A 13,214-nucleotide genomic window follows, 5' to 3' on the forward strand; every position below is an offset into this window, starting at 1 on the left:
GTAAACAAACCCCCTAATGGAGGGTCAGGTGAGGTCGTGTCCACAGGTACGTATGGTGTTATACATCACGCACAAACAAATGTACCTTATATCGTAAAATCAATTCAGAATGACGTTACTGGACTTAATCCTGTTAGGGTAATTGCAGTACCAAATGGGGAAACTGACTCTTCAGGAATCACTCCTGTCAGGAACATCGCCATGTACTGCCCTTTTTCCCGAACAGAATTAAGAACAATTCTGTCTGAATTTCCTGATCCCAGGAAAGACTTAGTTGCTTGTCAAAGATACGTTAGAGTGCTAGGACATACTGCAGAGCCAAATAACAAAGATTGGAGGACAGTTTTGAGGGCATGTTTACCCCCCGATGTTGATTCATTGAAATTTATCGCTGATTGTAAGCTAGATGAGGAAGTGCCACTAACAAACGAGTATAACCAAGATAATGTAAAAAGAATCAATCTACAGTTGAAAGAATATTTTCCTACAGTAGTAAAGTGGAATAAAATCTTTACAATAAAACAAAAAGAAGGTGAATCCGCATCAGAGTATTTTCACCGGGCTCTGCAGAATATGGCTAGGTACACTGGTATAGATGACATTGAAACTAACGTACACCACAGAGAGGTAGCTGTGTCCGTATTAATGAACAACTTAAAAGACACACTAAAAATTAGGGTACAAACCTCAATACCTCATTGGAGAGGTATCTCGGTTGCGGCATTAAGAGAGTCCGCTATCGAGCATGACCGAAATATCCAAAGAACCAGGGAAGCGCAGGGAGAGCGGTTGATGACACTGAACATCCAAGCACTAGAGGATGCATCAAGTCGACCGGAACCCCAGGCCCCTAGCACATGGAGAAAGCCAAGGATTTGTTACCATTGTAGAAGAGAAGGGCATTATGCCAGCAACTGTAATAACCCACATAAAGTCAGACCCCCTAGACCAAGAAATGAGCAAAATTATAACACACACGATTATAATCAGGGATCACATAGGAAGAATTTTGGGCCACACCCATGATATGTAGTCAGGAAAAGGTGATCATTAGGACTGACGGTAAGCCTGAGGTAACGGTTAATAAATTGGGAGGTCATTCACTGAAGACACAGGAATGACCGGGTGAAAAGTTGTAAATGTATCTGTGAAATGTTTCTTTTTCTATCCCCATCTCTGACGATTATTGGTAAGAATTCAAACATTGCATATCCGCTTGGTCCTTGCAGAAGTCTACCAAACCCCAGCATGACCTATCCGCCACAATGTATTTCTGGCCAGATACAAACAGTGGAGTAATGCAGGTGCTGGTGGGGAGGGACTGTTCAAGGAGACCATTAGACACGTAGATATGACAGCCTGATAATAATAACAATGTTTTCTTAAGGTTGAAAAATGTTTGATAAAAATGCCTTGTTTCTCGGTTCCTATTGTTGTTTGTTGTTGAGTTATGTAATATATATATGCACATGAAGTGTTCTCTCTCTCTTTTGTTTTTTTGACTCTCTCTCTCTTCTCACTCATGTTTTCATGGTTTAAAGATGGTATGTCACCCCTCAGTTGGACCAATGGTAATGCCAGATTTTTGCTCCTTACAGAAAGATCGCTGATTAGGAAGGAATATTGCATCACCAGAATGTTCAGTTGGAAGACTGAAGAGACAGCACCTTTTGAGAGGACAGCAGAACAAGAAGAACAACAAGACGAGAGAACTTATTATCGTAACAAGTTCTCTCCCTCACAAACTGTTTTCTTATACCCCCATTACAAATTTCTTCTTTTCTCCTCCTGTAAGATGGACTGGCCCCAAGAGACTGTGATATGGATTTTCCTGTTAACCATGATGGTGACCAGAGCAGTCTGTTCCGGCGAGAGTACCATGGAGGTCGAGAGAGGTTCTGGAATGGGTTCTGATGATAAAGATGGAGGCGTAGTTTTCCGAGAACAACATAATCAACAAGCAAAGGCGAGTATCAGAAAACGATCCGATAGCATTGACCATAGAAGGAATTGTGAAGGATTGTTAGCTGAAGAAAACTGTATCTGTAGGCTCTGTAACAATGTCATTGAGGATGGGTGCATTAAGAAATGCCAATCCAGTTTTAATATCCATATGGACCGGCATCCATTGAGTGACTATCACTCCTTAGTGGGTAATGTGTTAAACAAAACAGATTGTTGGGTATGCTCTCAAGTACCTCAGGGTCATAGCAAATCAGGGCTAGTACCATTTCCTTTAACGATAGAGGAGGTACTTGAGTTAAATGGTGGGAGACCGGTGGACCGGAGGTTTAATATCTCCAGCCCTCCTAGTTTGAAGCTCCACCAATACCACGTGGATAGGTCCCTATTATGTTTCAACATCTCCAATCCCCAAAAGCCGGGAAATTGGGAAGTGTCATGGAGTAACCACACCATGACCTTTTCGCATAGAGCAGATAGAATGCCTACAGATACAGAGCTTGTACGCCACATAGCCAGTAGAGGAAAATCTTTCCGGTATAGGTACACCTTAGGAAATAGAATTACGAGAGTTGGAGAAGTATCACCAGGATACTGTGCACATATCGTACAACCTGATACGTGTACTAAGCAGATGGAAGAATTAGGGTTAGGAGATTTCACATGGAAGGTGTGTAATATGGTTATGTCCTACTCCGTCCCATATGTTCTCCCCGATGATGCATATTTCATATGCGGGAGAAAGGCGTACAAGTGGCTTGCCCCAAACTCTGAAGGATTGTGTTATATTGGAAAAGTACTGCCTGAAGTAATGACTGTAACACATGATAAAATGAAAGACATACATCGTGGTGCCCAAGCTCCTTATACTCACACCCATTACGAGCACGTTGTTAAAAGGCACCTGATAGAGAAGACAGAGCATCCGGCCTCTGATCTGATAAGTGAATCCACCGGGATTCAATTCTTAATCGCGTTAGATTTCACCCGCACCGCTAGAGGAGTGCTAAATTATAAATACATATCGGCGCTCGCAAATTTGTTAGATAATATCACTGAAATGTATGATGACACGTTTAGATATACTGGAAGGGAACTTCAAGCTTATAAAACAGAACTGGTGCAGCATAGAATGGTTCTTAATTACCTCACAGCAGTGACAGGCGGATATTGTGTTACATTGGCAACACAGTACGGCGTGAAGTGTTGCACGTATATCACGAATAGCACCGAGGATCCGGTCGAGGTCATAGACCAAAAGATGGACGATATTCTCCAATTGAAGTGGGAATTTCGCCGAAAACACAATCTCACTCTTGCTGCTGTAGGTAATGAGCTGACTGGTTGGGTGTCATGGTTGAACCCGCGAAATTGGTTCTCCGGTTTGGGAGACTGGGCTCAAGGAGTCATAATGGATGTTGGGAAGTTTCTCCTATGTATCTTAGGTGTTATCATAACGATCGGTTTGATATTTAGATGCGGTCAGGCTTTAATGAGGTGCAATCGTCGTACTAAGGTAATGAGTTTGAGGAGTGAGGAAACTGTAATTAACCTGGATTTGATTTATGACCCAATGATAGAAACAATGATGTGATGAAAATGCGATTTCTACGGTCCGTTTCTTTCACCTGTTTTTCTGGTTTTTCTCCAAGATAAAAAGACCCACTTGGACGAGGAAGTTGACGAGACGCTATACAGACAACGGATAGACCAAAGAAGAAGTTTTGACCACTTGAGATATGGACATTTGATGAACTTTGCCATGGATCCCCAGTTTCCCTAGAATTCTTAAACTTACGCTAGCCCAACATTTTTTGTAAATCTAATGGCATTGACAAAGCTTTTTGCTCACACCTAATGGGCAACACAGCGCAAAGAAGACGACTTTCAACTGATACCGAACAAAACTTCAACCGACAGATGTACATTAACCTGACATAGAATACCACCGCATTTACCGTAATTATGTCTTTTCTTCATTTCTACAACCCTCAGGTAATGACACACATAGTATAGGGAATACAGGCACAGATATCAGCAATCACATATTCCCCCATTCATGTATCATCAACTAAAATGTGCTCCCCATTTTGTTCAAAATCCGAAAAGAGCTCGGTAAAGTTTGACAGCCCATCCACAGACCCGTACCACGGGATAAGAAGGAATTCAAATGTATACTTCGCAATACCTCGAAGCTTGATTTACAACACGTACGGCACGATGATACATGACCCCCCAAACATGGACTCATACACACATGCTTCTGCTATCTCACTAGGTCATACCCTCTTCCCACCTACTCCTCTCTCCTCCCTTACCCAACCATGGAAATGAATTAACCCCTGGCATATATTTTTCTCCTTTTGAAATGTTTTAGAAGGTGGCAGTTATTATTGACTGCCAAAGGGTGGACTGTCAAAGTCAGAAAAATATCTCTATGCACACTACCATATTTGCACCTCACACAGGTCCGTGCTGCGCATGCGTACGCTCTCCCGTACGTGCGCATACTCACAGTCGCGGGCACCCGCAGGCGCATGGTATGCGTATTTACGGTAGAGTTTATGCGATCGTAGCGTGCGACTCAATCATTACATATTTTCACTAATAATGTATTTTGTAGATCATGGTCCCTTTGATAGATTCTGAAAGTTTGGTTAATATAGAATGTTTATGAACAGAGGAATCCCTCTTTGTTTGATACGAAGGGTCTGACAGGAGTAATACAGTGGTGTTTAGTATCCATCGGAAGAATATTTAATTAGAAATATTCCGGTGTTGGTTTGAAACAGATCAATCGCTCGTGCGAATAGTTATGGACATAAGAAGTTTATGAACATTTACTTTATTTGCACTTTATTACCCATGCGGCGGGAAACCCAGTTTCCCTCCCACCTGAGCAGTTGGAAATAGTCACAGCCCACCTGTATGAATCAACCTATGACCTTTTGTTATAATACGAAGCCGAATTCCTATGTCCAATGAACAATGAGATTGTAGGGACCATTGAATTGTATTGTGTGTGGGGCATAAATAGGCAGGCCGACCATATCCAGAGGCACTCTCTTCAACGGTTCTCATTGCTGATAATCGGGAGCTGGATATCGAGGCGCATGCGATCGTTTCCCCTTGTGCGTAAGTGTTTCTCCGCAATCATATTGTCTTGATGTTATTGTGAGCCATCTCTCTCTCTCTTCTATTTCTCCCTTATTTTTCCCTTGATTGTATTGTATTGTATTGTATTGTATTTTCCTGTGTAGTTATCTGGTTAGTTAGTCTATGTTATATTTTAGTGTATGCTTTGTACTGTGATTCTTTTGCAAGTATAATAGTCATAATACATATAATAGGTTTTGGACCCTAAGCCCAGGTATATGTGTATTTCTTATAGTGTTAAGTATTCCCTGAGCGTCGGAGACGCTCAAGCAGCTTTGTAGTTAATCAGGTTACACCAGGTTGCACTTACACTCTATCACCACACTAAGGTTTACTGTGTATTTCATAGTTAAAGGTATAGATATAAAGGTTTAACGTTGGGAGCGTCTGCACCGCTGGGGATCTCCTCGTGGTCCCGAGCGTCCGCTACGCTATAGCGAATCATTACGTTGGTCGGCAGCCAATAGCGTGCCTGCCTGTGATCTCTGGGCCGTAAGCGAACGTGACGCTTGAGCGTCTCGACTACGGTTGAGCGATCGCTACGCAACTTGCGTACCCTTACGGTGCTTCCTGCGTGGATAGCGTACAGTGTTCTTAGACCTCTTAAAGTGTTTTATATACGATAAATATTTAGCTTTATCATTACGATCACCAGAACGAAGAAAAAACCTTGTAATGCCGTGAGTAAAAAACCTAACTGAATAGCAAATTTACTTGGCGCAGTCGCACTGCGGACATTGTGCATGCGCATTAGCGACTATTCGCTCCGTTGCGAGAAAAAAATAACGAGCGAACAACTCGGAATGACCCCCAATATAAGCAGACAAAGCACCTAACAAAAATCCCCCCGGATAGTGTGACTACAGTGTGACAAAGGGGCATGTGAGCCCCGAAACGTCGGCTTCATGTAAACGATTTTGAATACACTTTTTGTTATTTATAAAATCCCCGAGTGCCGCTGTCTCTTTTTGGAAGCTTATATATATATATATATATATATATATCTACACATATATATATATATATATATATATACATATATCTACACACATATATATATATATATACATACACACACACATACATATACACGGGTGGTCTTCAGTATGCCGGCGGTCGGGCTCCCGGCGACCAGCATACCGGCGCCGGGAGCCTGACCGCCGGCATACCGACACTTATTCTCCCTCGTGGGGGTCCACGACCCCCCTGGAGGGAGAATAGAATAGTGTGGCGCGCGTAGCGTGGCGAGCGCAGCGAGCCCGCAAGGGGCTCATTTGTGCTCGCCACACTGTTGGTAAGCCGGCGGCCGGCCTCCCGGCGCCGGTATGCTGGTCATCGGGAGGCCGGCCGCCGGGAGATGAACCGATATATACATATATACATAGCATATTAAGCATGCATACATATATATATATATATATATATAGACACACATACAGTACACATATATATACACATGTATATATATATATATATATATCTATCATGTGTGTGTGTGTGTGTGTGTGTGTTTATATGTATGTATATACATGTGTATATATGTAGGCACATGGATATATATGTACTATAATTAAAATAAAGTAAACTTTTATTGCACTTGCAAGTGCCACCAGGAAGACAGCAGGCTGCAGAGGACGCTAGACAGTTATTAATAATACTCATGCAGCAAAAAAAAAAAAAAAATTTTTTTTTTTTAGTGGAGGGGGGTTTCTGGGTACTCGGAAACCCCCCCTGGGTGCGCCACTGGACTAGATGTGCCAAGTGGTTTTTATCTGCCATCAAATCTATGTTTCTATAAGGAGTGCCCAATCCCAAAGTGAGTGTATGTGGTTCTAACTCAGTGGCCTCATACGCCGACACTGTGTAGGTTAATACTGTCCTGTTTGGTGTGTGAGTGTGTAGGCTGGGACTGATTCCTGTTTGTATACTGGCACTGATGCATGTATATGTGTGTAGGAATGGCACTGACCCCTGTGTGTGTAGGCTGGCACTGACGTGTGTGTGTGTGTGTGTGTGTGTGTGTGTGTGTGTGTTGGGACTGACTCCTGTGTGTAGGTTGGCACTGACTCCTGTATGTGCAACTACATATGCCACCCATACACACGCACCCCCTGGCAGCATGCTGCTCTAAGTAATTTAGTTTCTACCTGCAGGACATCCCCCTGAATGGCAATAGACACACCCACAGGTGGAGCTAGACACAGGGGGAGCATGACACGCCCCTTCAGTGGCGTGCCATGCAAGCTCTCATACCATCTTGAATCTCCCTGAAACTACTTTCCAAAAGTAGGCATGTATGCTTGCTCCTTAGACAATATAAGGGCAGGAATCTGTTTGGTTACTATGGGCAACCAGCCATCTTAAATATAAATCACATCTGACCTAATAAATCCATAGGAAGGTATCAGGTAAAGCAGGAGTTAACAACATGATAGGTTAGGGTGCATTATGTTGGGAATGTTGTTAGATGAAACACACAACAAATGTAGGAATCAGGAAAACATGGCTTGTAGGTGGGATATAAAGGAATATAATTGGTTTGTATTTTGATTTATACATAAAAAAATCCCCAAAAAATACATGTTGGACATGTGCAATACACATGTATTTGCTAATATTAAACATGTGTGCTGCTTGAGAGATTAACATATTTTACTATCGTTTAAAATAATATTTCCAGGAAGTGTAAATGTACATACCATCTCTGAGTGCTAGAGCTACAATGGACTGTTGATGCATTTGCATTGCAAACAGCTGCATCCTATTGGCAATGATTAGCTAGGTGCGCCCTGCCAGGCACCTGTGGCAGCCGTTCACTAGCTGTGCACAGTCCTAAACTTACTCTTCTGCTGCGAAAGCCTGGTGTGTAACAGCAACGGCCAGCTTCGCTGCAGGGTGATAACCACGCCTACAGACCTTAGCATACTCCCCCCACAAGACACCCACCTTCACGCCCCTTTTCACTAGCCAGCGAAGCCATTCCCCCGCACTGCCTTCAACACGCCTCTTTGTCGTTGCTTGGCTGCGAACACAGAAAGCGTGTGTATTTCTGCACATTCGTCATACGGCGGACTTGACACATGCGCATTTAGTAGTTTGTGCGTGCACATTTGGCTAAATGCCGCTGCTTGCGATGCGAAGATTCGCTGTGATCATCTCGAAATAACCCCCATGGTTTTGTCCAACTGCTACAAATTTGCTGCTGCTTTTAACCCTGAATTACCCTCATTGTCAGTTGTGCGTAAAAAGTAGAAAAAAGTTTTGTTTTTTTTTAAGTCAAAAAGAAATTGATTATTTTAAGTTTGCACAACCTATGTTCACTGTACCCCTGTGCGGTTATTATTCACGTAAATAATAAAATAAAACCCCTCTGAATTGCCACAGTGAGATTTGAGATGTGAAGTGAAAAATATATATTCTTCTATTGTTTGTACTGCTTAGTGCGCTTTAACCTAGTGCACTTGGTTCACATGCATCTACAAGCCCTGTGACTACACACTGTTTGAATTGAGCATCAACTTTAGGCCCATTGGGCATAATTCAGACCTGATCGCTCGCTATGGATTTTTTGCACTGCTGCAAACAGATAGTCGCCGCCCACAGGGGAGTGTATTTTTGCTTTGCAAGTGTGCGAACGCATGTGTAGCAGAGCTGCACAAACAGATCTTGCACAGTCTCTGCGCAGCCAAAAACTTACTCAGCCGCTGTGAACACTTCAGCCTGTCCAGGCCTGGAATTGACGTCAGGAACCCTCCCCTCAAACACTTGGACATGCCTGCGTTTTTCCAACCACTCCCTGAAAACGTCAGTTACCACCCACAAACGTCTTCTTTCTTTCAATCTCCTTGCGATTGCCCGTGCGAATGTATTCTTCGCACAAACCCATTGCTGAACGCCGATTCTCTTTGTACTTGTGCGATGCACCTGCGCAGTGCGGTGCATATGCATGCGCAGTTCTGACCTGATCGCAGCGCTGCAAAAAATGCTAGCGAGCGATCAGGTCGGAATTACCCCCAATGTGTTAACACAGACACACTAAGCCTATGGCTGCGCTGTAGTAAAGCAGAGCCGAGGCAGGAGGATGACACAGCGGCGTTCCATGGCACCACAGGCAGGGGATTGTAAGTGGTGAAGCTGAAGTCGATGAACAGGCATGCAAACAAGTTACATGATACTTAATATTGTACTGTATTAGAGTTGTGCATGGACCCCCGTGTTTTGGTTTTAGTTCTAATTCATCATCGTGGTTTGGTTTTGGCAAAACCAGCCTCAAGTGCTCTGGTTTGGATTTGGTTTATTTTAGTGATGTGCACCGGACATTTTCCGGGTTTTTTGTTTTGGTTTTGGAATCGGTTCCACGGCCGTGTTTTGGATTCGGACGCGTTTTGGCAAAACTTCCCTGAAATTTTTTTGTTGGATTCGGGTGTTTTTTTTACAAAAAAACCTCAAAAACAGCTTAAATCATAGAATTTGGGGGTCATTTTGATCCCATAGTATTATTAACCTCAATAACCATAATTTCCACTAATTTACAGTCTATTCTGAACACCTCACAATATTATTTTTAGTCCTAAAATTTGCACCGAGGTCGTTGGATGACTAAGCTAAGCGACCCAAGTGGCCGACACAAACACCTGGCCCATCTAGGAGTGGCACTGCAGTGTCAGACAGGATGGCAGATTTAAAAAATATTCCCCAAACAGCACATGATGCAAAGAAAAAAGAGGTGCACCAAGGTCGCTGGATGGCTAAGCTAAGCGACACAAGTGGCCGACACAAACACCTGGCCCATCTAGGAGTGGCACTGCAGTGTCAGACAGGATGGCACTTCAAAAAATAGTCCCCAAACGGCACATGATGCAAAGAAAAAAAGAGGTGCACCAAGGTCGCTGGATGGCTAAGCTAAGCGACACAAGTGGCCGACACAAACACCTGGCCCATCTAGGAGTGGCACTGCAGTGTCAGACAGGATGGCACTTCAAAAAATAGTCCCCAAACAGCACATGATGCAAAGATAAATGAAAGAAAAAAGAGGTGCAAGATGGAATTGTCCTTGGGCCCTCCCACCCACCCTTATGTTGTATAAACAGGACATGCACACTTTAACAAACCCATCATTTCAGCGACAGGGTCTGCCACACGACTGTGACTAAAATGACTGGTTGGTTTGGGCCCCCACCAAAAAAGATGCAATCAATCTCTCCTTGCACAAACTGGCTCTACAGAGGCAAGATGTCCACCTCCTCCTCATCATCCGATTCCTCACCCCTTTCACTGTGTACATCCTCCTCCTCACAGATTATTAATTCGTCCCCACTGGAATCCACCATCTCAGGTCCGTGTGTACTTTCTGGAGGCAATTGCTGGTGAATGTCTCCACGGAGGAATTGATTATAATTCATTTTGATGAACATCATCTTCTCCACATTTTCTGGAAGTAACCTCGTACGCCGATTGCTGACAAGGTTAGCGGCTGCACTAAACACTCTTTCGGAGTACACACTGGAGGGGGGGCAACTTAGGTAAAATAAAGCCAGTTTCTGCAAGGGCCTCCAAATTGCTTCTTTTTCCTGCCAGTATACGTACGGACTATCTGACGTGCCTATTTGGATGCGGTCACTCATATAATCCTCCACCATTCTTTCAATGGTGACAGAATCATATGCAGTGACAGTAGACGACATGTCAGTAATCGTTGGCAGGTCCTTCAGTCCGGACCAGATGTCAGCACTCGCTCCAGACTGCCATGCATCACCGCCAGCGGGAGTGCTCGGAATCCTTTGCCTTTTCCTCGCAGCCCCAGTTGCAGGAGAATGTGAAGGAGGAGCTGTTGACGGGTCACGTTCCGCTTGACTTGACAATTTTCTCACCAGCAGGTCTTTGAACCTCTGCAGACTTGTGTCTGCCGGAAAGAGAGATACAACGTAGGTTTTAAATCTAGGATCGAGCACGGTGGCCAAAATGTAGTGCTCTGATTTCAACAGATTGACCACCCGTGAATCCTGGTTAAGCGAATTAAGGGCTCCATCCACAAGTCCCACATGCCTAGCGGAATCGCTCTGTTTTAGCTCCTCCTTCAATCTCTCCAGCTTCTTCTGCAAAAGCCTGATGAGGGGAATGACCTGACTCAGGCTGGCAGTGTCTGAACTGACTTCACGTGTGGCAAGTTCAAAGGGTTGCAGAACCTTGCACAACGTTGAAATCATTCTCCACTGCGCTTGAGTCAGATGCATTCCCCCTCCTTTGCCTATATCGTAGGTAGCTGTATAGGCTTGAATGGCCTTTTGCTGCTCCTCCATCCTCTGAAGCATATAGAGGGTTGAATTCCACCTCGTTACCACCTCTTGCTTCAGATAATGGCAGGGCAGGTTCAGGAGTGTTTGCTGGTGCTCCAGTCTTCGGCACGCGGTGGCTGAATGCCGAAAGTGGCCCGCAATTCTTCGGGCCACCGACAGCATCTCTTGCACGCTCCTGACGTTTTTTAAATAATTCTGTACCACCAAATTCAATGTATGTGCAAAACATAGGACATGCTGGAATTTGCCCACATGTAATGCACGCACAATATTGGTGGCATTGTCTGATGTCACAAATCCCCAGGAGAGTCCAATTGGGGTAAGCCATTCTGCAATGATGTTCCTCAGTGTCCGTAAGAGGTTGTCAGCTGTGTGTCTCTTCTGGAAAGCGGTAAGACAAAGCATAGCCTGCCTAAGAACGAGTTGGCGTTTGCGAGATGCTGCTACTGGTGCCACTGCTGCTGTTCTTGCTGCGAGTGGCAATACATCTACCCAGTGGGCTGTCACAGTCATATAGTCCTTAGTCTGCCCTGCTCCACTTGTCCACATGTCCGTGGTTAAGTGGACATCTGATACAACTGCATTTTTTAGGACACTGGTGACTCTTTTTCTGACGTCTGTGTACATTCTCGGTATCGCCTGCCTAGAAAATTGGAACCTAGATGGTATTTGGTACCGGGGACACAGTACCTCAAGCAATTCTCTAGTTTCCTGTGAATTAACGGTGGATACCGGAATCACGTTTGACACCACCCAGGCTGCCAAGGCCTGAGTTATCCGCTTTGCAGCAGGATAACTGCTGTGATATTTCATCTTCCTCGCAAAGGACTGTTGGACAGTCAATTGCTTACTGGAAGTAGTACAAGTGGTCTTCCGACTTCCCCTCTGGGATGACGATCGACTCCCAGCAGCAACAACAGCAGCGCCAGCAGCAGTAGGCGTTACACTCAAGGATGCATCGGAGGAATCCCAGGCAGGAGAGGACTCGTCAGATTTGACAGTGATATGGCCTGCAGGACTATTGGCTTTCCTGTCTAAGGAGAAAATTGATACTGAGGGAGTTGGTGGTGTGGTTTGCAGGAGCTTGGTTACAAGAGGAAGGGATTTAGTTGTCAGTGGACTGCTTCCGCTGTCACCCAAAGTTTTTGAACTTGTCAATGACTTCTGATGAATACGCTCCAGGTGACGTATAAGGGAGGATGTTCCTAGGTGGTTAACATCCTTACCCCTACTAATTACAGCTTGACAAAGGCAACACACGGCTTGACAAATGTTAACCACGGCTGTTAAAATAATTCCACACCGACGAGGTGATTTTTTTTTGTAATTTGACCAGGCATGTCAATGGCCATATTCGTCCCACGGACAACAGGTGTCTCCCCGGGTGCCTGACTTAAACAAACCACCTTACCATCAGAATCCTCCTTGTCAATTTCCTCCTCAGCGCTAGCAACACCCATATCCTCATCCTGGTGTACTTCAACAGTGACATCTTCACTTGCAGGGGGCGTGCAAATGGTGGAAGGTGCCACCTCTTCCCATCCAGTGTTGGGAAGGTCAGGCATCGCAACCGACACAATTGGACTCTCCTTGGGGATTTGTGATTTAGAAGAATGCACAGTTCTTTGCTTGTGCTTTTGCCAGCTTAAGTCTTTTCATTTTTCTAGCGAGAGGATGAGTGATTCCATCCTCATGTGAAGCTGACCCACTAGTCATGAGGAACATAGGAGAGGGCCTCAGCCGTTCCTTGCCACTCTGTGTCGTAAATGGCATATTGGCAAGTTCACGCTTCTCCTCAGA

The sequence above is a fragment of the Pseudophryne corroboree genome, chromosome 1, assembly GCF_028390025.1.
Source record: "Pseudophryne corroboree isolate aPseCor3 chromosome 1, aPseCor3.hap2, whole genome shotgun sequence".
Lineage (NCBI taxonomy): Eukaryota > Metazoa > Chordata > Amphibia > Anura > Myobatrachidae > Pseudophryne > Pseudophryne corroboree.